The sequence below is a fragment of the Eurosta solidaginis genome, chromosome 1 (genome assembly GCF_040869045.1).
Source record: "Eurosta solidaginis isolate ZX-2024a chromosome 1, ASM4086904v1, whole genome shotgun sequence".
Taxonomy (NCBI): Eukaryota; Metazoa; Arthropoda; class Insecta; order Diptera; family Tephritidae; genus Eurosta; species Eurosta solidaginis.
Window position 1 is genome coordinate 227,329,774 of NC_090319.1, and position 24,190 is coordinate 227,353,963.

A 24,190-nucleotide genomic window follows, 5' to 3' on the forward strand; every position below is an offset into this window, starting at 1 on the left:
TTACGTTGAACAATTTAAAGATCACCATTGACACCAGCTGGAAGGTGGCGGTAGTAGGACACACCGGTGCTAGCAAAGCTCGCACACACATCCCGAAGGTGATATACCTGTTGATGGTAGTGAGACGGGAAGCATCTCATTTCTATTATTCCGCAAGAGCCAGCGCTCTTCTCTGCTACTAAACGTTACAATTTGGATCCATTCGATGAGTACAATAATATTGATTTTTTTTTCTTGCTTTAGAAGTTTGAGATAAATATTATAATTTTGTTGGAGAACTTGGTGGCTACTCGAGGTAAATAAACTTATTACATATAAGTGAAAAAGAGCGCCACGCAAGTGGAGGAAAAGTTCGATCCTAAATAACCTTCCGGCGGTTATCGCCCCTTATCACATTTCTGCACTCATATTGTATGGTACATGTCTAAATAAAGATAGGAACCTGCACTTGAAATGTTGGTGCAAGTGTGTGGCACGTCACCTAACGTATCCGTCTGCCCGGGGCCCAGTCTCGCCATTTTATAATTTAATTTAATTTTAAATACGTTTGAGCCCAAGCGATTGTGGCTGCAGTAGGCCGAATATAATAAACACTCGAACACCGAGAACTGATTCTGCTATAGGCAAAGACTTCTCCTCAATTCTGGAGAACAACTTCCATGCATATGAAAAAGGGGTTTATTCGATCATCTCGTATGGACCATAATGTTCCTTTTGAGATTTTGATAACTTCTGTTCGCCTCGTGCATTTGGCAGAGTGCATATGTGTTCTGTGGCAGACAACCGATCTGCGTTAGGGTTCTGGTGACATAGCTCGGGGTGAGCGCGTGAATTGGGGTTTGATTTTGAAAATTAAAAATAAGTGTTTTGTGGCAGATGGGGGATCTGCATTAGGGTTGTTGGTTGGCCTCGTTCCGGGTGAACGAGAGCTGGGTTTTGAAATTTTGAAAATTTAAAAGGATTATGGGCCGAGTGCCTTTGTTTTCTGTGGCAGACCGAGGGTCTGCGTAAAGGCTTTTCTGGTATACTCGTTATGGAATAACGAGTGAGTGGGATGGTTTTGGATATTTTGAAAGTAAGGAGGAACGGAGGGATTGTTAGGAGGAGCTCTTGGTCCTCTCGCAATCTATCTCCTCCGTGGGAAGAAGGATCAGTTTGACCAAAGGTCGTCTAACTTGACCCTTCTCGGTAAAGAGGTCGACTACACGTACTCGGTTATCTTCGCCGGGGTGTACGTTGACGACTCTACCTAACCTCCATTCGTCCTAAAAGAGGACAACTTATCTCCCACTTGTATATTTTGTTTGGGGTGTTTCCACTTCACACGCTTTTGAAGTTCGGATGAATATTCGGGTTTCCATCCCCGGCAGAAGGCTTGATGGAGGGCCTTGAGCTTCTGCTATCTATTTAGCATGGAGGCAGGGCTTTCATTTGCATCCGGTTCTGGCGGCGCCAGAAGATGGCTGCCCGTGAGGAAATGTACTGGACGCCGGACTGAGGCCGTGAATTTAAACATGCCTCGATCCGGCACAAAAGTGTTTGGAACTCCTCCATAGTATACTTATGGGGAGACGCGACCTTTTTGAAGTGGCTTTTGAAGCTCTTCACTCCCGCTTCCCAAAGGCCGCCAATATGTGGAGCGGCGGCGGGGATAAAATGCCAGCTCAATGCTTGATGGCTATACTTTGAGACTGTTTTGTCTCGGCTTTCGGCCAGAAAGGCTTTAAGTTTGGAAAGCATGGGGTGCTGAGGTCACTAGTGGCCTCTAAGTGAATGGCCTTAGTGGAGAAACAGACAAAAAGGCATACGTAACCTTTTGACAGTCGACATCTCCTACCGCGGTAGCTTTTGATGTCGAAAGGCCCCGCAAAGTCTAATCCAGTATTGGTGAACGCGCGGGTAAAGGTCGTACGTTCGCAGGGAAGGGTACCCATAAGTTGGGACTGCGCCTGCTTTCGGTGAATCAGGCAGGTTTTGCAATTGCGGATGACGGCTCTGATCATGGTCTTGACCTTCGGGATACAATATTTGGTTCGGAGAAGACGGAGCATGAGCTGGTTCTCGCCATGAAGGGAATCATGGTGATTCATCACGACTGTAAGGCGAGACAGCCTGCAATTGTAAGGCAAGACGATCGGATGACGCTCGTTGTACGACAAGTCTTTTGAGGCCCCTAGACGTCCCGTTGTTCTGATAATATCATCTTTGTCGATGTATGAGTTGAGTGACAGGATTTCACTCTTCCGATCAATAGGTTCCCTATTTTTTAATTGCAAGTATTATGTACCGTAGGATATTTTCTGACATACTTTTATTAGTGCTTGAGTCGTTGCGTTACTCTCATCCGTTGAGATTATCCACGAATTTTCGTGGAATACTGTTTTAGTTTTAGGATGCGTTCCTTTTATAAATCTCCTAACGTACGATGGGACTCCTAGAGCTCGTGGCAAGTCTGAAAACCGATCGAGTATATCTTCTTGTTCAGCCTGTGTGACGGCATACGATTGTGCTTTCACTTTCTTCTCCTCTTATGATGTATGGTAGTATGTTTCCTGCACTGGCCATTGGATGTTGTCCTCTTGCAACCAAGATGGTCCCTGCCACCATAACGAATTGTTGACTAATTCACCCGCTGGGAGGCCTCTGTTTCCTAACTCTGCTGGATTTGATTCTGAATCCACATGTAGCCCGTCCTTGCTTCCGACCATGTCGATGATCTTCGTGATGCGGTGTGCGACGAAGGTTGACCAGGAACAGGGCGGTTTCCGTAGCCATGCGAGGACAATGCTGGAATCAGTCCATAGATGAATGGTGATTGGTCCTAATTTGATGCTCCTACAGATTGAGTCAATCATCTCTGCGAGCAATACTCCACCGCAACGTTCCAGACGTGGGATGGAGAGATTGTATAAACATTATTCTCTTTTTTGACGCGCATGTACACGGCTACTGCATATGCTTTCTCAGACGCGTCACAGAAGCCGTGGATTTCAACCTCGTCTTCTGGTTGAAGGGTTTCCACCGCTCTAATGTCGTTGGTGAGACAGGCTCGTCCCACCCTGTACCTACTAACCAAATGTTTTGCATAATTATTTTTGCCACTATGACCATTGGGGCAAGCCACCCTAACGGGTCAAAGAGTTTGGCAATACCGGACAGTATCTCTCTTTTTGTTAGCATGTTAGGGTTGTCTAGGGATCGCGATTTGAAATAAAATAAGTCAGCATGTGCGTTCCACCTTATACCTAATGCTTTCACTGTGCTGGTGTCTTCAAAGGCTAAGAAGTCCTCGCTGAGCAGATCCGATTTCGGGATGTCTTTCAGAACCTCCTCCGAGTTTGATGTCCACTTTCGTAATGGGAACCCTGCCGAATGTAAAACCTGTCGAATTTCGTTTCTTGCCATAATGGTGGATGTGAGGTTGTGTCCTCCTGCGAGGACGTCATCTACATACATATATTCCCGGAGTATGTTTGATGCTGTGGGATGAGAACTTTGTACGTCGTCAGCCAACTGTAACAGCATTCTTATAGCAAGATAAGGGGCACAATTAACTCCGAAAGTTACCGTTTTTAATTCGTAGAGTCCTATTGGTTCGTTCATGTCTTTTCGAAAAATAATTCGTTGAAATTTGGTATGATTGTCGTTCATCCAAATCTGCCTATACATTTTCTCTATATCACTGTTGAAGACGTAGCGATAAAGTCTCCAACGAATGATAAGAGACGGGATATCTGCTTGGAGTACCGGGCCTGGGAGCAAAACCTCGTTCAGACTTGTACCATTAGCAGTCGGACTTGTAGTTGTGCGTGGTGGTTGTGCGAAAACTAATATAAAAATATAAAATACGTGAAGTAAAATCCAATTTCCATCTATCAATTTCACTAAAAATTATAACGTTTAAAAATACGAAACAAAATGCATTAATTAACATAAAATACACAAAAATTTTCAAAATTACATGAAGTAAATTCTAATTTCAATTCATCAAAAAAAATCTCAAAAAAAATACAAAAAAAAAATATAAAATTTCAGAAAATTTCAAAAATTATAAAATTTCAAAAACTACAAAAAATTATAAAATTATAAAGACTACAAAAAAAATTTTTACAAAAACTACAAAAAGACTAAAAAAAAAATTAATTACAAAATTTCCAAAAAGACTACAAACAATTTTTAATAAAATTTCAAAAATACAAATATAAAATTTCAAAAACTACAAAAAAAATATAAAATTTCAAAAACTACAAAAAAGTATAAAATTTCAAAATCTACAAAAAAAAAAATCATAATATGTTCAAAACCTACAAAAAAAGTTATAAACTACGAAAACTAATACAATTTCAAAAAATCTTAAGTGGTATATAAAAACCAAATTTAAACAAAGAAAATTGGACTTTTGCATAAAATTTCTTTTGAAACAAAATCCAAAATATACATGCATTTTATATACTAGAAAGAAAGCAAAGTTATTGGCAAATTATGGCGTAACATATATACATACATATGTACGAAAAATTATTATATTTTGAACTGGCGGTACTATGCCATAACGGTGATGATAAGCACAACCACCAGTGACGCGCTCAAGCACCGTTAAGTGCAGTAAATTATCCACGCCATCAACTCAACCAGAAAAGCATACATAACAAAAGTAAGAGAGGAAAAGAAAAAAAAACCAGTCGGCAACAGAATCACCTTGGACGGCAACAGCTACATCGGCAAGAAGCGGAAAAAACACCAACAACACATACACCAGCAAGCAGAAAATACAAAGAGCGGTACAGTAGAGTAGTTTAGAATATACGTATATATCTAATATTTCATTTCTGTGTATAAGTAGACACTTTGCTTCTGTATGTAATCTTCTTCAATACCTGTATACTATGCATGTAATAAATCAATTTGACACTTTTGCCTTTGTACATATGTACTTTTTCTATAAACATTTGTATACTATGCATGTAGCAACAAAAATTGACACTTTGTTTCTAAACATTTGTATACTGCGCATGTAGCAACAGATTTTTTCTTCTCACAATTTAACCAAATATTTAATATAAACACTTAAATATCGAAAACTTTTTGAATGTACATTAAAAATAATTTTAAATATACGGCCACCACATGCATATTATCACGCATATATTACTATATTCTTTCTTTTTCGAACATTAATATGGAACTTGAATTTTTTTTATTTTAAATGCGAGCATTGCTTCGTAATAAATACAATCCGAAAAATATTTTTTTTTTCAAATAGTATACTTATGGGGAGACGCGACCTTTTTGAAGTGGCTTTTGAAGCTCTTCACTCCCGCTTCCCAAAGGCCGCCAATATGTGGAGCGGCGGCGGGGATAAAATGCCAGCTCAATGCTTGATGGCTATACTTTGAGACTGTTTTGTCTCGGCTTTCGGCCAGAAAGGCTTTAAGTTTGGAAAGCATGGGGTGCTGAGGTCACTAGTGGCCTCTAAGTGAATGGCCTTAGTGAAGAAACAGACAAAAAGGCATACGTAACCTTTTGACAGTCGACATCTCCTACCGCGGTAGCTTTTGATGTCGAAAGGCCCCGCAAAGTCTACCCCAGTATTGGTGAACGCGCGGGTAAAGGTCGTACGTTCGCAGGGAAGGGTACCCATAAGTTGGGACTGCGCCTGCTTTCGGTGAATCAGGCAGGTTTTACAATTGTGGATGACGGCTCTGATCATGGTCTTGACCTTCGTGATACAATATTGGGTTCGGAGAAGACGGAGCATGAGCTGGTTCTCGCCATGAAGGGAATCATGGTGATTCATCATGACTGTAAGGCGAGACAGCCTGCAATTGTAAGGTAAGACGATCGGATGACGCTCGTTGTACGACAAGTATTTTGAGGCCCCTAGACGCCCCGTTGTTCTGATAATATCATCTTTGTCGATGTATGGGTTGAGTGACAGGATTTCACTCTTCCGATCAATAGGTTCCCTATTTTTTAATTGCAAGTATTATGTACCGTAGGATATTTTCTGACATACTTTTATTAGTGCTTGAGTCGTTGCGTTAATCTCATCCGCTGAGATTATGCACGACTTTTCGTGGAATACTGTTTTAGTTTTAGGATGCGTTCCTTTTATAAATCTCCTAACGTACGATGGGACTCCTAGAGCTCGTGGCAAGTCTGAAAAACGATCGAGTATATCTTCTTGTTCAGCCTGTGTGACGGCATACGACTGTGCTTTCACTTTCTTCTCCTCATATGATGTATGGTAGTATGTTTCCTGCACTGGCCATTGGATGTTGTCCTCTTGCAACCAAGATGGTCCCTGCCACTATAACGAATTGTTGACTAATTCACCCGCTGGGAGGCCTCTGTTTCCTAAATCTGCTGGATTTGATTCTGAATGCACATGTAGCCCGTCCTTGCTTCCGACCATGTCGATGATCTTCGTGATGCGGTGTGCGACGAAGGTTGACCAGGAACAGGGCGGTTTCCGTAGCCATGCGAGGACAATGCTGGAATCAGTCCATAGATGAATGGTGATTGGTCCTAATTTCATGCTCCTACAGATTGAGTCAATCATCTCTGCGAGCAATACTGCACCGCAAAGTTCCAGACGTGGGATGGAGATTTTCTTCACTGGTGCGACTCTGGTTTTTGCCATAAGTAGGTGTGTATAAACATTATTCTCTTTTTTGACGCGCATGTACACGGCTGCTGCATATGCTTTCTCAGACGCATCACAGAAGCCGTGGATTTCAACCTCGTCTTCTGGTTGAAGGTTTTCCACCGCTCTAATGTCGTTGGTGAGACAGGCTCGTCTCACCCTGTACCTTCTAACCAAATATTTTGCATAATTATTTTTGCCACTATGACCATTGGGGCAAGCCACCCTAACGGGTCAAAGAGTTTGGCAATAACGGACAGTATCTCTCTTTTTGCTTTCATTTTAGGGTTGTCTAGGGATCGCGATTTGAAATAAAATAAGTCAGCATGTGCGTTCCACCTTATACCTAATGCTTTCACCGTGCTGGTGTCTTTAAAGGCTAAGAAGTCCTCGCTGAGCAGATCCGATTTCGGGATGTCTTTCAGAACCTCCTCCGAGTTTGATGTCCACTTTCGTAATGGGAACCCTGCCGAATGTAAAACCTGTCGGATTTCGTTTCTTTCCATAATGGTGGATGTGAGGTTGTGTCCTCCTGCGAGGACGTCATCTACATACATATATTCCCGGAGTAAGTTTGATGCTGTGGGATGAAAACTTTGTACGTTGTCAGCCAGCTGTAACAGCGTTCTTATAGCAAGATAAGGGGCACAATTAACTCCGAAAGTTACCGTTTTTAATTCGTAGAGTCCTATTGGTTCGTTCATGTTTTTTCGAAAAATAATTCGTTGAAATTTGGTATGATTGTCGTTTATCCAAATCTGCCTATACATTTTCTCTATATCACTGTTGAAGACGTAGCGATAAAGTCTCCAACGAATGATAAGGGTCGGGATATCTGCTTGGAGTACCGGGCCTGGGAGCAAAACCTCGTTCAGACTTGTACCATTAGCAGTCGGACTTGAAGCGTTGAAAACGACCCGGACTTTAGTAGTTGTGCTTTCCGCCTTTACCACGGCGTGATGGGGCGGGAAATAATTATTAGGGTCATCTGCTGCGACTGTACCATTAATTTTGTGCACATGTCCGAGCGTCTGGTATTCTGAAAGTACCCTTATGTATTCATTCCCTAACTCCGGATTTTTCGTTAACCACGTTTCATTTCGATAGAATTGCGAGCATGCGCGTTTAAGGGACCCTGCTAATTTTCGTTCTTTCGGGTATTCCTGTCTAAATGGGAGTGAAACGACATATGTTCCATCCTCATTTCTCTTTGTGGTTCCTCTATATAATTTTTCACAATATCTGTCATCGTCGCTAGGGCTTTTAATTTTCGGTACATTTTCCAACTCCCAAAAGGCTTTTAGTTGGTTGTCCAACGCGACCTCGTTGTAAAACGACACGATGCTCTTCGTTGGATTCGGTGCTTCAATACGACCGGTTAGTATCCAACCGAACACTGTCTCTTGGGCCAGAAGTGTATTAAGTACATTCTTTTTTAGACCGCTTAATATAATTTGGGGATATATGTCTCCACCAAGTATGAGGTCTACATCTTCATTGACGTAGAACCTCTTGTCTGCCAAAACTAAGTCTGGGAATGCCTGCATAGTCATTGTTTCGATATGGCAGGATGGCAGATTCCCAGTTAGTTTGGCTAAAATTAGAACAGGAGTAGTCAAGCTAAATCATGGGTCCACTGGTGAACGTAGCTCGATGGTGGATGCCTCTTTAACTTGAGCAGATACTGCATTGGCGATGCCTGAAACTTGGGCATGCATTTTCCTTGCTGGAAAATTGATTCTGCGATTGAGTCTTTCTGTCATGAAGGAACATTCAGACCCTGAATCAATTAATGCCCGCGCTGAGAAGTCGGTTCTATTATGGTGAATGTGTACGCAAGCAGTTCCTAATGGCACGCCTGTGCTGGAAGTAGCATGGCAGGAATTTACATTCTGATTCGAGAAGAATTTAGTTGCCCCGATTCCTGTCTTCTTTGTGCTTGTGCTGAAGTTGACGGAATATTATCCGCGTCATTAAATGGATTGCACCTCGTAGTTCGCTGAACTGTATCCGCATGCAGGAGCGTGTGGTGACGAGAGTGGCATTTGGCGCAGTTTTACGAACTGGCGCACCTCGTCACTGTGTGTCCTGGGGATAAACAGTTCAGGCATCCCCCCGTGGATTTGATGAAGTTGATTCTCTCCACTGGGGTCAGATCACAGAATCGGGGACAATTCCGTAACCTGTGTTCAGCTTTGCACATTTTTCAAAAAACCCTTGATGTTGATTTTGAAGTAGGTTTTGATACCTTCGTTTGGAAGGCACCAAGTCTTTTTATCGGGGTTTCGGTTGTATACCGAGTATTTGATGGCTTTTGTCCCTTTTGGGCGTTAGTGCCAGTGAAGCTAGACACTGTTTCCAGTGTCTGAAACCTATTTGATAGAAATTTGTCCATATCTTCCCACTTAGATATGTCCATTTTATGGTCTATGCTTTGTTCCCTTTCCGGTAACTTTGTCGAACACAAATAGGTTAGTATTGCATCCCAATTGGATATGTCGATTTTATGACACTTGAGGGACGATAGACAATTTTTTATATCGCTATGTAATTTCTTTAACGCGCTGCCACACTCGCTCTCTACCTTCTTTAAATTAAAAAGAATTTGTAATTGCGTGTTGACTAATATACGCTTGTTTTCATACCTTTCGCACAGGTTTTCCCAGGCCATATCGAACCCATCATTTGTTAGAGGGCATTTTTTTACAATATCTTTGGCCTCGCCCTGTGTCTTGTTGTTCATATGGAATAGTTTTTCCACCCCCTGTAGGTCGGAATTATTTATGTATATGGCCGTAAACAGGTCACGAAAGGTTGGCCATGATAAGTAATCACCTTTGAAAATCTCCGTGTCGCAAGGAGTGAGGCGGATCTTATGCCCGCGAGGTGCGGCTGGAGGTGCTTGCTCAGAGATAGCACTATTTTCTACTTTTTTTATATTTTTCTGCCTCAGCAGATATGGTGGATGAGCATCGCATGTAAATAGAGTAGGTAGTCATATGCTTTTTCCGGATGGCCAACACATCATTTGCGTCGACATCATCTGATCCCATCAGTGAGTCAAACACAGACTTAACCTTCTTCCATAAGGAGCGCAACTCTTCTTGCTGTATCGCAAGAGTGCGCTTATTATGATTTTCCTCTGGAATAAGGCTGTACTGTTTCTCAAACTCTGTGATTAACTCAGCTGATCGGACATAATTTTCCATTTTCTTAACAAACCCAACTAATTCTTTGAACAAAAAATAGAAACAATGTTTTGCAAGATCGCTTTTATTTATGTATGTTAGACTTAGCCGATTCGTCTGATTTTTTTTGGTTTTTTTTTTTTTTCAAAAGGAAGAATAAGCAATGGTGTAACCTACTCGCCGCCCACACGCAAATTATGTATATATTGATATTTCTGGCTATTAAATTATAAGGGTCAGACCTCTGGTTTTCCCAAGAAAAGAGTAAAAACACAACAGTGTGGCCCACTCGCCACCCGCACGTAAATTTATATGTATGTATGTATTGGTGTGTGTGTATTAATTTATTTGTAAGGGGTTGTGGTTCAGATAAGGAGCAAAGTGCAGAGTGCGCGATATAATAAACCGTCTCGGACTAGTGAAAATTACCAGTGCCAAAATTTGTGAAACTAAATTATTGTGTTCGTGAGTGGATTTACGTGCACAGTCACTGCAGTTGCTTTCAAGAAAACATTTGGTGCTTTTTTAAAAAGTGGGGTTATGATACACGGTGGTACTTGCCGTGGTCGTGGAATACTCCGGATCCACACACGCGGTAGGGGGTGTAAGGTAACCCTTACGGCAAGTGTTGCGTGACCATAAAGTCACGCAATGCTTATTAAACACAACCATAGCTCACAATAAGGGTTACCTGCCAAAACAACACATTCACAATAAGGGCTATCTGTCAAATGAATAGAAGCCAATTAATTCCGCGAATTTAACTTGTACAGACGTAAAATTCAGTAGCTCGTAGTTTCAACATCATTTTAAGATATATATATATATCTCACTATATCATAGCCTTTTAATTTCGGTTTAATAAAAAAGGACTATACAGTGTAATTATAAAGTGTAGCACTTTGTTTTTATTGAAAACGGAATTCTTTCGTGAGTATAAAACAGTATCGTGAGTTCTTGTACAAGCGGCTATCATGCCTCATATGAAAAGAAGCGTTTCAACAAATTCATGGCGACCATCTCGGCCAAGTCGAAAATGGTTGCACTAAATGGCGACCGTGACAGGACCTGCGGGAAAATACCTCCTAGGAGATGGGAAAAGCCTCCCAGCGAAAATACAAAAATCTAGAATAAAATGTGCGCGGGCAGTAGTGGAAAAATAGTGCGTGGTGGTTGTGCGAAAACTAATATAAAAATATAAAATACGTGAAGTAAAATCCAATTTCCATCTATCCATTTCACTAAAAATTATAACGTTTAAAAATACGAAACAAGTGCATTAATTAACATAAAATACACAAAAATTTTCTAAATTACATGAAGTAAATTCTAATTTCAATTCATCAAAAAAAATCTCAAAAAAATACAAAAAAAAAATATAAAATTTCAGAAAATTACAAAAATTATAAAATTTCAAAAACTACAAAAAATTATAAAATTATAAAGACTACAAAAAAAATTTTTACAAAAACTACAAGACTAAAAAAAAATTAATTACAAAATTTCCAAAAAGACTACAAACAATTTTTAATAAAATTTCAAAAATACAAATATCATAAAATTTCAAAAAATACAAAAAAATATAAAATTTCAAAAACTACAAAAAAAGTATAAAATTTCAAAATCTACAAAAAAAAATCATAAAATGTTCAAAACCTACAAAAAAAGTTATAAACTACGAAAACTAATACAATTTCAAAAAATTTTAAGTGGTATATAAAAACCAAATTTAAACAAAGAAAATTGGACTTTTGCATAAAATTTCTTTTGAAACAAAATCCAAAATATACATGCATTTTATATACTAGAAAGAAAGCAAAGTTATTGGCAAATTATGGCGTTACATATATACATACATATGTACGAAAAATTATTATTTTTTGAACTGGCTGTACTATGCCATAACGGTGATGATAAGCACAACCACCAGTGACGCGCTCAAGCACCGTTAAGTGCAGTAAATTATCCACGCCATCAACTCAACCAGAAAAGCATACATAACAAAAGTAAGAGAGGAAAAGAAAAAAAAACCAGTCGGCAACAGTATCACCTTGGTCGGCAATAGCTACATCGGCAAGAAGCGGAAAAAACACCAACAACACATACACCAGCAAGCAGAAAATACAAAGAGCGGTACAGTAGAGTAGTTTAGAATATATGTATATATCTAATATGTCGTTTCGGTGTATAAGTAGACACTTTGCTTCTGTATGTAATCTTCTTCAATACCTGTATACTATGCATGTAATAAATCAATTTGACACTTTTGCCTTTGTACATATGTACTTTTTCTATAAACATTTGTATACTATGCATGTAGCAACAAAAATTGACACTTTGTTTCTAAACATTTGTATACTGCGCATGTAGCAACAGATTTTTTCTTCTCACAATTTAACCAAATATTTAATATAAACACTTAAATATCGAAAACTTTTTGAATGTACATTAAAAATAATTTTAAATATACGGCCACCACATGCATATTATCACGCATATATTACTATATTCTTTCTTTTTCGAACATTAATATGGAACTTGAATTTTTTTTATTTTAAATGCGAACATTGCTTCGTAATAAATACAATCCGAAAAATATTTTTTTTTTCAAATTTACAAATTTTTTTTTAAACCTTTTTGAAAGGCAAATTATACATAAATTTTATATGTATAATACCAAAAATTTCCAATCTATTTGCCAAAATTTTGCGATAATTATTCAAACCTAATCAATTTTGAAAAATTCTCATTGACCTTAAATATCAACATAGACGGGTTACAGTCAATCAGAGTAATGGTGGAAATTTATTTTTATGGGTTAAAACTTACTTTTTCTCTTTTTCCAATTATTTCTTCGGAAATTAAGCACCTTAGATGTCTAAATATTTACATATTTTTCTCAACGAATACATTTCAACAATACCTCCGAAGTATCACACGAATACAGTGTATTTCAAATATTTCAACATATTTTACATTTGCGACTCTTTTCAAACTGAGCATCATATACAGTGGCTTTCAAAAACTCCAACAGTTTTTTTTTTCTTTGCATTATTAAATGAATACAGTACGGTTTAAATATTTCAACATTCACTTACAAATTCCTTCAAAGTAAGTCACGAATACGGTGCCTTTCGAATATGCGAATCTTCTTTACGATTTACCAATTAACTCATCGATTCTGAATATTTCGAATCTTCTCCGATTTTACAAAAAAAAATTTTTTTTAATTGCATACCACAATTACTGAGTGAATGAATAGTTTCAAATTCATTTTTGTATAAACAGTGCCTACAGCGTTAAACTTAACATTTTTCCGAATTTTTTTTTTTTTCATAAAACAACTTTTACTGCTACGGAGGTAAGCATTTCCAATAAAGGTAATAAAGTTTCTGATGTCAGTTGTCAAATGTCAGATTTTGATTCCAATTTCAAAGATTTACGCTATAATTTCACTAAAGTTACTAAACGAGTTTTAAATAACCGATCTATCTCAGCGAAAAAGTCAATAGAATATGAAGATGCTTTAATTAAAAGCTATAACGAAATTATAAAACAAGAAAATCCATATTTTGAAAATCGAGATAAGGCTAGTTCAATAATCGAAAGTTTATCAAAGTGCAGAGAACAACTCACTAAATGTTTCTCTAGAATTAACTGCAATATAAAAATACCCAAAGATCTTTCTGAATTAATACAAGAAAGCGAATCAAGTTCTGATTTTGATACTGAGGAAGAAATCTCTGACGCACCGACAACTTCAGCATACAAAGCTAGTATTATTAAAAAAAGTACCGTATCTTTTCTTGAGGATTTTCCTGGATTTTCCAATTCACTTCACAATAATAATTTAGATACAATTAGCGAAGAACAACCGACAATGGCGACTCCAGAGCAAAAGAAAACTTTTATTACTATGTGTGCATCCATAATTAGAGAAAACTACAGCGGCGATCCGCTTTCACTTGCAGCCTTTATAGATAAAATAGTTTTGATAGAAGATTTGATGGAAGAAAATTTGGCAAATACTTTCATTTCGTTTATAAAATCCAAGTTGGAAGGGAAAGCGAGTGAGGCAATTCCAAATGAAGTAACAGCAATTCAACAAATAAAAGATGCTTTAAAAGGTAGAATAAAACCTGACAACTCAAAAGTTGTTGCAGGAAAAATTGCATCTTTAAAAGTTTTTATTAATAATCATACTGAATTCGCCAAACGTGTTGAGGAACTTTCCGATGCTTTAGAACGATCATTAGTTATAGAAGGAATGACTCAGGAAAAAGCGCACGAGATGGCAGGCGAACAAACCGTCAACGTTTGTCGGCTTAACACTCGCTCAGACCTAGTAAAATCAATTTTAGCGTCAACTACGTTCACTGATTCTAAGGATGTAGTCGCAAAAATGATCGTAGAACAAAATAACCAAGCGAGTGAAAGGCAGGTATTAGCGTTTAGATCGCGTTATAACAGGCACAATAGTAGTTTTCGAGGTAACTTCAGGTCAAATCAATATAATAGGAACAACTTTTCGAGGTACAACAACAATTTTAGCAGAAACAACAATAACAATTATAGGCATAATAACAACAATAATTATGGCTCGCGAAGTAATGGTAATTTTCGTAATAACAATAGCAGGCCCGTAAACAGAAACAATAGCAATAACAACAGTAACAACAACAATCGACGTTTAAATACAACAAATAACGCTAGTGTTCGCACTTTAAACGCCAACGGCCCTCAGGAGCGAACACTGGGGGACCAGAATATGAATTAAATAACGTTTTTCAAAATAAATCAATTTATTGTCTAAACCTGAACTACTCAGATTTTATCGAATTGAATTGCAATGACTCTTTTAAAACATGCACTTTCTTAGTAGATACACAGCTGATATATCAATTATAAAACTTTCAAGTTTAAAACAAAATATTTCTATAAATAACAACAATATTATAAATATAACGGGTGTTACGACAGATACAGTTTCAACATTGGGTACCATTAAAACAGAACTTTTTTATTCAAATTTTTCAATTCCACATACTCTAAATGTAGTAGATGACAAATTCAACATACCGTCAGATGGTATTTTGGGCAAAGACTTTTTGAAAAAATACAATTGCATAATAGACTATGCAAACGAGAGCATAACAATTGGCATTGGCAAAAATATTCATAAAATTTCAATTTTACATAATACAACCGATAATACATTGGTAATTCCTCCTAGATGCGAAGTTTATCGCTTATTTAAGCTGAAAGAATCTAAATATCCAGTTTTTATAGACGCACAGGAAATTTGTAGTGGCGTGTTCACCGCAAAGTGTATTGTTGACACTAACAATCCGATAATAAAAGTTTTAAACGTCACCGACGAGGTAAAATACGTAAGAAATTGTAACGTAGTTACGGATGAAATCACCAACTATAACGTGTATAAAATCAATGATATTTCAAAAGATTCGAAAAGGTCAGAGGAATTAAAATCAATTTTAGAAAAACAAATGCCAAATTATGCCAAACCAAAACTTCTCGATTTATGTCTAAAATATGATGATATTTTTGTACTAAAGACCGATCGTATGACGTTTAACAACTTTTACGAACAAAAACTACGATTGACAGATAAAAATCCTGTTTACATAAAAAATTACCGCTTACCATATTGTCAGAGAGAGGAAATTAATAGACAAGTTGATAACTTATTACAAAACGATCTTATAGAACACAGTTATTCCAATTATAATAGCCCATTGATACTTGTGCCAAAGAAAAATCCAAATGGACAGAAATCCTACAGGATGTGTGTCGACTTTAGAGCCGTAAACAAAAAATTGATAGCAGACAAATTCCCACTTGCACGAATAGACGATATTCTTGATAATCTAGGCAGAGCCAAATATTTTTCTACATTGGATTTGTATTCAGGTTTCCACCAAATCCCATTAAATAAAGATTCTAGAGACATCACTTCATTCAGCACTGATCGTGGTGCTTTTCGATGGAAAGTTTTACCATTCGGCTTAAACGTAGCTCCGAATTCATTCTCAAGAATGATGTCAATTGCCTTTTCAGGAATTTCTCCAAACCAAGCCTTTTTATATGTCGATGATCTTATAGTCATTGGGTCACCATCTTAAAAATTTAGAACAAGTCTTTCAAACATGCAAACAATTTAATTTGCGTCTAAATCCCGAAAAATGCAACTTCATGCGTTCAGAAGTCACTTTCCTAGGACACAAATGCTCATCAAAAGGTCTACTTCCCGACGATTCCAAAATAATTGCAATAAAGAAATATCCGAAACCTTGTGATAAAGATGCAGTAAGACGATTCGTGGCATTCGCCAATTACTATCGAAGGTTTATACCAAATTTTGCTTCAATAGCAGCACCTTTAAATAAACTTAGCAGGAAAATAGTAGAATTTAAATGGGATGAGTCATGTGATACAGCATTTGAAAAACTTCGAAAATCTTTAATTTCTCCTCAAATTCTCCAATACCCAGACTTCAAAAAGGAATTTATAATTACTGTTGACGCTTCAAAAATTGGTTGTGGTGCCATTTTAAGTCAAAATAAAGATGGCATTGACTTACCAATTTGTTTCGCGTCCAAATCATTTAATAATTCAGAACAAAAGAAATCAATAATTGAGTTAGAGCTTTTAGCTATATTTTTTGCAATAAAACAGTTCAGACCATACGTATATGGCACACACTTTACCGTCAAGTCCGATCATCGTCCATTAGTTTATATTTATGTATATTTTAAGCTACGCAGATCTATTGTGTTGGGTGCAAATAAAACAATGATTATTCCACCTTTCAGCTCGACGTTTCGCCAATTTTCCTTGGCATCTTCAGGAGCGTGACACTGTATTTATTTAATAAAACAAAAAACAACAAAGAACACAATCAGATACATATAGAATTAAAATTTAAAATATTGCAAATAAATATTGTTTGCACAAAAAGTATTTTCTTACTTACAAAAATGGAAATTAACGAAAAACAAAATTTTCACTAAAACATTTAAACATTTAAAAACATTTGAAAATTAAAAAATTGTAGAAAGTTAATAGAGTGGAAAAATTCGATACCACCTACATGCGGTAAACTTGTCATACTAAAAACTAAATTACAAACATAATAGGTACGCGGCGGCGATATTATCTGTATCTTCTTTTTTGTTTATTGTGTTTCCTCTTTTTTGCAAAATTCTTAGGTTTCTAAGGTGTAACGCGCTTTTTCTCTCCTTTCGATGTCTATTATTTTTATGTTTTCAAAATCAGTGCAGTGCAGTTTGACCTGTATGCTAGTGTAGTGTTTGTGTTTGATGTTTTTGTCAAGTCATGTGTGAAATTTTCTGTGAGCCTAGGAATGTAAGTAACACTGAAGTATCGCTTTGTCTGGTTATTTGTATCTGAAGACTGTGTTTTTTGAGTTATATTTTCTATTTCCATTTGTTTATGATTTATTAAATTTGTTATGATATGGTCCGGATAATTATTCTTTTTAAGCGTCAATTTAATTTTCCTAATATTTGCGTCATGAAAACTTTGATGGCTGATAGATAATATTTTGTCTATAAAGTTCTTCGCCGTATTTATTTTGTATTTGAAAGGCTGTGAAGATATAAAGTTTATGAGGCGCCCAAAAGAGGTTGGTTTCGAATACCAATCCAATATTAGTTTATTATTGAGCCTGTGTATACGTGTGTCTAGAAACGGGATGTTGTTGTTTTCTTCTTTTTCGATCGTAAACTTTAGTCGATTATGGTATTTATTTAAAACAACTAATATGGTATTTTTGTATTTTCTTGGGATGATGGCGAAAATATCATCTACATATTTGACTAGGAACTTTATTTGTATGTTGTGTTGTTTTTCTAATTCAGTGTGTGAAAGCGCGTCATCCATTATTATATCGGCAATGGTTGGGGAGAGGGGGTTGCCCATAGGCATTCCATATGTTTGTGTATATATGTTGTTGTTGTGCACGAAGTAATTGTTGTCTTTTAAGCAGAAATCTAAAATTTTGTGAAACTTGCTCTTATGTATATTCGTATTTTCCTTTATTTCATCCCATTTTTGCATTATTATTTTGGAGGCCATATTTGTTGGTATATTAGTGAATAACGGGACAACATCAAACGACACTAACAATTCATCATCACGTATAGTTAAATTTTGCAGTCTTTCTTTTAACTCAAACGAGTTTTTAATGTTATATTCGGTGGAAATCAACGACTTAAGAATTGTTCCTATGTATTTGGACAAGTGATAACATGGAACATTGATAGACGAGACAATCGGACGTAAGGGACATTCTGGCTTATGGATTTTTGGCAGTCCATATAAACGAGGCGCTGTAGCTGCTGTGCTAGTTAATTGTTGTTTATCTTTTAGGCTAATGTGCTTTCCTTTGAATAGTTCGAGTATTATATTGTTGTTTTTCCTTTGAAGAGTAGATGTTGGGTCGGCTCTTATTGCTTTATAGGTATTCTTGTCTCCTAGTAGTTTTTCAATTTTCGTGTTGTAGTCTGCTTTATATAGAACGACTGTTTTGTTCCCCTTGTCCGCGTCTGTTACGATTATGTCATCTTTGTGAAGTTTTAGAAAAGCTTTTGTTTTTTTGTAAGTCTCTAGTACAAATTTCTCTACGGAGTTATGTTTAATGTTGCGCCTAAATTGAAGAATCCTGCTGCACAATCTGTTTCTTGCTATTTCTTTTTCATTCTCAGTTTCTAATGTTTCAAACACTCGTTCCATTTCTGCTATAGTGTGTATAGGTGAGAAATTATTGTTTGTTGTAGGGACTGTGAATTTTTTACCTAAAGACAACAATCACTTCACATCTTCGGGAAAATCTATGTTTGTAGTGTTGGCAAACCATTCGCTGTTAATGTTGATTCCCAGTTTTCGCATTTGCTCGTGCTTAAGTTGGTTAATCTTAGAGGATAGCGTCGCTGCTTTCTGTTCTCCTATCTTTTTGCTGAGACAGTTTTGCTTGACTATAACTGCATTAAATTCTTCCTCACTAAGAGCTTTCCGTATTTGTTGTAGAGTGTGGTATATTGTATCTTTGGTGGTTTTTATGTTCATATTTGTTTATGTTATCTCAATGTTAAGTATTTTTAAGAAGAAATTGTGTTTAGTTTTTTCTATTTGTTGTGTTATTTTACCTGACGTTGTGTCGACTATTATACTTTTTATGTGTTGGATAGATGTTTGGGAATAAGCGCGTACATTTTGCATTCTAACAAAAATTTAAGAGTTTCTGTTTGTTTCGAAAGCTTAATTTTCTGTTTACTAAAATGCTTCAGATTCATACAAATATGTGCACCATATTTTTATTTCATGTGGTTATAATAGTTCTTCATGGTTCGGCTATGTTGTTCTTTATTGTTGTTGTAAATTATTATGTAATACAGAATTTTTTATTACCGGCAGGCTTTCCGTGAATAATATATATAATTTTCTTCCGATCTGTTTGGATAATATTTATGTATATTTTATATAATTTACATAATATTATCCAAACAGATCGGAAGAAAATTATATATATTATTCACGGAAAGCCTGCCGGTAATAAAAAATTCTGTATTACATAAAAATTTACAACAACAATAAAGAACAACATAGCCGAACCATGAAGAACTACTACAACCACATGAAATATAAATATGGTGAACATATTTGTATGAATCTGAAGCATTTTAGTAAACAGAAAATTAAGCTTTCGAAACAAACAAAAACTCTTAAATTTTTGTTAGAATGCAAAAGGTACGCGCTTATTCCCAAACATCTATCCAACACATTAAAAAGTACAATAGTCGACACAACGTCAGGTAAAATAACACAACAAATAGAAAAAACCAAACACAATTTCTTCTTAAAAATACTTAACATTGAGATAACACAAACAAATATGAACATAAAACCACCAAAGATACAATATACCACACTCTACAACAAATACGTAAAGCTCTTAGTGAGGAAGAATTTAATGCAGTTATAGTCAAGCAAAACTGTCTCAGCAAAAAGATAGGAGAACAGAAAGCAGCGACGCTATCCTCTAAGATTAACCAACTTAAGCACGAGCAAATGCGAAAACTGGGAATCAACATTAACAGCGAATGGTTTGCCAACACTACAAACATAGATTTTCCCGAAGATGTGAAGTGGTTGTTGTCTTTAGGTAAAAAATTCACAGTCCCTACAACAAACAATAATTTCTCACCTATACACACTATAGCAGAAATGGAACAAGTGTTTGAAACATTAGAAACTGAGAATGAAAAAGAAATAGCAAGAAACAGATTGTGCAGCAGGATTCTTCAATTTAGGCGCAACATTAAACATAACTCCGTAGAGAAATTTGTACTAGAGACTTACAAAGAAACAAAAGCTTTTCTAAAACTTCACAAAGATGACATAATCTTAACAGACGCGGACAAGGGGAACAAAACAGTCGTTCTATATAAAGCGGACTACAACACGAAAATTGAAAAACTACTAGGAGACAAGAATACCTATAAAGCAATAAGAGCCGACCCAACATCCACTCTTCAAAGGAAAAACATCAATATAATACTCGAACTATTCAAAGGAAAGCACATTAGCCTAAAAGATAAACAACAATTAACTAGCACAGCAGCTACAGCGCCTCGTTTGTATGGACTACCAAAAATCCATAAGCCAGAATGTCCCTTACGTCCGATTGTCTCGTCTATCAATGTTCCATGTTATCACTTGTCCAAATACATAGAAACAATTCTTAAGTCGTTGATTTCCACCGAATATAACATTAAAAACTCGTTTGAGTTAAAAGAAAGACTGCAAAATTTAACTATACGTGATGATGAATTGTTAGTGTCGTTTGATGTTGTCTCGTTATTCACTAATATACCAACAAATATGGCCTCCAAAATAATAATGCAAAAATGGGATGATAAAGGAAAATACGAATATACCTAAGAGCAAGTTTCACAATATTTTAGAGTTCTGCTTAAAAGACAACAATTACTTCGTGCACAACAACAACATATATACACAAACATATGGAATGCCTATGGGCAACCCCCTCTCCCCAACCATTGCCGATATAATAATGGATGACGCGCTTTCACACACTTTTATTGAATTAGAAAAACAACACAACATACAAATAAAGTTCCTAGTCAAATATGTAGATGATATTTTCGCCATCATCCCAAGAAAATACAAAAATACAATATTAGATGTTTTAAACAAATACCATAATCGACTAAAGTTTACGATCGAAAAAGAAGAAAACAACAACATCCCCTTTCTAGACACAATAATACACAGGCTCAATAATAAACTAATATTGGATTGATATTCGAAACCAACCTCTTCTGGGCGCCTCATAAACTTTATATCTTCACAGCCTTTTAAATACAAAATAAATACGGCGAAGAACTTTATAGACAAAATATTATCTATCAGCCATCAAAGTTTTCATGACGCAAATATTAGGAAAATTAAATTAACGCTTAAAAAGAATAATTATCCGGACCACATCATAACAAATTTAATAAATCATAAACAAATGGAAATAGAAAATATAACTCAAAAAACACAGTCTTCAGATACAAATAACCAGACAAAGCGATACTTCAGTGTTACTTACATTCCTAGGCTCACAGAAAATTTCACACATGACTTGACAAAAACATCAAACACAAACACTACACTAGCATACAGGTCAAACTGCACTTTGGCAACGTGCTTTACAAAAACACCCATAGATCTCCAACAACGTAGCAATGTAGTTTACGAAATTCAATGTAAAGGGAATGAAGAAGATAGCTGCAATAAGGTCTACATTGGGACGACAAAGCGGGCGCTCGGCACGCGGGTAGCTGAGCACGAATCCGATATACGTAAACAAAAACAAAGCACAGCTTTGGCACAGCATGCAATAGAAAATAAACACACAGCTGATTTTGAAAACATAAAAATAATAGACACCGAAAGGAGAGAAAAAGCGCGTTACACCTTAGAAAGCCTAAGAATTTTGCAAAAAAGAGAAAACACAATAAACAAAAAGAAGATACAGATAATATCGCCGCTGCGTACCTATTATGTTTGTAATTTAGTTTTTAGTATGACAAGTTTACCGCATGTAGGTGGTATCGAATTTTTTCACTCTATTAACTTTCTACAATTTTTTAATTTTCAAATGTTTTTAAATGTTTAAATGTTTTAGTGAAAATTTTGTTTTTCATTAATTTCCATTTTTGTAAGTAAGAAAATACTTTTTGTGCAAACAGTATTTATTTGCAATATTTTAAATTTTAATTCTATATGTATCTGATTGTGTTCTTTGTTGTTTTTTGATTTATTAAATAAATACAGTGTCACGCTCCTGAAGATGCCAAGGAAAATTGGCGAAACGTCGAGCTGAAAGGTGGAATAATCATTGTTTTATTTGCACCCAACACAATAGATCTGCGTAGCTTAAAATATACATAAATATTATCCAAACAGATCGGAAGAAAATTATATATGTCCATTAGTTTATTTGTTTAATATGAAAGACCCCTCTTCAAAACTTTCACGTATCAGACTTGAACTGGCAGAATACAACTTCACTATTGAATACATAAAAGGTAAAACGAACGTAGGCGCAGATGCATCACAATAGAAGAAATTAAAAATTCAGGCAAATCAATTTTAGCGGTACAGACAAGATCACAGACAAAACAAGAACAATTAACGCAACAACAAATAGTCAAAGAAGAAAAAGCAAAACGAAACACAAAATTACAAGTTTATGATAATTTTTCAAACAAATTTTCAAAGAAAATACCCAGAGTAAAATCCCAAATAAGTTATGATAAAAGTGGTAAATTACGAATTTTGAGATAAATGCGCATTTAAAACACACAAAAATTGAGTTAATTAAGGTTGCGTGTGCTAACAAAATAATACATTTAGATGAATTACTTTTGAAGCTCCAAAAAGAAGCTGGCAAGCGCAATATTAATAAAATCGAATTGCAAAAAAATGATAATCTTTTTAAATATTTTTCGATATCAGATCTGAAAACCACTGTGAATAAAATTTTAGAACGTTTAGAAATCATCCTAACCGAACCCGTAGAAACTGTGACAGACGAAGACAAAAAACATTAATTAATAACAATTTACCATACCGACCCAATTTTAGGAGGACATTTCGGTAGCAAAAAAGTTTATGCAAAACTCAGAAACAAATATTATTGGAAAGGCATGACGCGCGATATAGCGAAATTTGTTAAAAACTGTGAAAAATGTCTTTTGAATAAGGTTAAGCCAAAAACAAAAGAAAATTTAGTTCTAACCGAAACACCCTGTAAGCCATTCGACATTGTTGTTATTGACACTATAGGACCTCTACCTCAATCCGATAATGGTAACAAGTTTGCTGTAACCATTATATGCGATCTTAGCAAATACTTAGTAACGGTTGAAATACCTGATAAAAGCGCCAAAACGGTTAGATCAGCTATTTTTGAAAATTTCATACTAATATATGGGATTATGAAAACAATTAAAACTGATTTAGGTACCGAATACAAAAATGAAATTTTTTCAGAGTTAACAAAATTATTAAAAATAGAACATAAATTTTCCACAGCGTACCATCATGAAACTCTTGGGACAGTAGAGCGAAACCACAGAGTTTTCAATGAATATTTAAGATCTTTTCTAAATCCCAATTTTTCCGACTGGGATGTTTACTTGAAATATTTCACTTTTCTTCATAACACAACAACAAACACAGTATTCGATAATAAATTCTCACCATATGAATTAGTCTTTGGCAAAGCAGCTAATTTACCAAAGGAACTGCAAACCGATAAAATAGACCCGATTTACAACATAGAAAACTATTCGAAAGAAGTTAAATTTCATTTTCAAAAACTCACTAATTAGCAAAAAAAAAGCCGTTACAGAACTCAAATTAAAAAATCAAACCGGATATAACAAAAGTTCACAACCAATATCTGTCAAGATATTTGACAAGGTATTGCTTGAAAAAGAACCCCGCGACAAGCATAGTAGTATCTATATTGGTCCTTATACCGTAATAGGTATTGACGGTGAAAACGTCACGTTAATTGATGACGAAACGAAAAAGGAAAAAATGGTACATCAAAATAGGATAAGAAAAATTCATTAAATTAAATTTTTTAATTAAAGATTATTTAAAGTTAATCTCTATTGTTAAATTAGAAATAAAATGTTTTTCTTCCAAATTTGAAAAAAAAGATAATGAAATCAAATAAATTTAAACAATCATTAAAAATTAAGGACTGAATTCATACAGTAGAATTAAAACC

At 35.8% G+C, this 24,190-nt stretch overlaps 1 protein-coding gene across 1 annotated transcript in view; it reads right to left on the minus strand.

Moving 5' to 3' along the window:
- The window catches only part of CkIIalpha (casein kinase II subunit alpha), a 311,099-nt gene that overhangs the window by 120,772 nt on the left and 166,137 nt on the right, over window positions 1-24,190 (minus strand). The window lies entirely within an intron of this gene.